Source organism: Sinocyclocheilus grahami, unplaced genomic scaffold (genome assembly GCF_001515645.1).
Source record: "Sinocyclocheilus grahami isolate Dianchi unplaced genomic scaffold, SAMN03320097.WGS_v1.1 scaffold8891.1, whole genome shotgun sequence".
NCBI lineage: Eukaryota > Metazoa > Chordata > Actinopteri > Cypriniformes > Cyprinidae > Sinocyclocheilus > Sinocyclocheilus grahami.
The window spans coordinates 1,306-2,544 of record NW_015512282.1 but is presented as its reverse complement, the minus strand read 5'-3'; positions in this window follow the sequence as shown (position 1 = coordinate 2,544).

Sequence of the window (1,239 nt, the reverse complement as noted above, 5' to 3'; positions counted from 1 at the left end):
CTCTACACTGCTCAAAAACTCGTGTTTGAATCGTCAGTGGCAAATCCTTTAAATGCGAAAACATACTTACAGTCTGTGAGTCAGAACAGAACATTGTAGTCTACTCTCCCAGGATCAGGAAACAGTCCTCCATAAAATGTGCTGCACACATCTGAATATTTGGGTTGAAGTGTTCTGGAACAGTGTTGTAAATACAACTTAACCACTGATTTCTAATCGTGTCCTCTTTTGGAAGACCAAACAAAGTAATTTCGCTTTCACAACGAAGCACACAGCGTCTTCACGACATGGCGGCGAAAGCAACAATACTACAGCGAGAATAAAAGTTACGTCCTTCTTTCTTTGCGTGAACATTTGGGCGGCGTTATGCAAATCTTCCCACATAGTGATGTAGACATGTGGGGGCGTGTTAGAACGAGCCGTTTTAGGTAGGTGTGGCTGACTCTGAACTTTTATAAAGAATATCTCTTTGGATTTGAGACTTTAGTCTTTGCAACTTTACAGATCTTCTTTATGCACCAAGAGCTTGTAACACTCCAAAGAGAAAGGAACAATTGAAATCACATCATATGACCCCTTTAAGGAGAATTACAGAAGGGTTAAAAAACACTTTACTACTGTTTTAAAGTAGGGATGCACTGTGATACCACTTTTTCCAGAACTAGGCCGATACCGAGTACCAATACCTGTATTTTCATTGCATTTGTAATTTAAAAAAAATATTGGTTACAGAATCCAAAAGAATGTTAAAAATTAGTTGGCTTAGTTCATTTGTCAAACAAATATTTCCTTCAGTTATTTTCACACTTAATTATTCCCATTAAAATGTTTTTTTACAAGTTTTTGTTACTTTCACTGTTAATTTTTTTTATCATCTTTAATTTGATAGCATTAGAGCTGCTCCATTGCAGCGGCTCAGTATTGTAATCACAAGACGTTTTGCTGTAATAATGCAGGGAACGACTCGTTATATATAAATCTTGTAACTATGAAGAACTTTTGTTTTAATCTGAAACATGCTGCGATTTATATTCCAAAGTGACTCATATAATGCAAAACACTCATGAAGCAAGCTAAACATGCGCAACACCGCACATATTTGTACTGCTGCAGAATGAGAGAGATGCGCGTAAAGCCTAGCGCATTTCACACAGACTGCTAATTCAACTTTCACCATAAAGTCGAAACACTTTATAACAGGCATTTGAAAACGCATGTCTACCGTCTTCCCAAATTTGT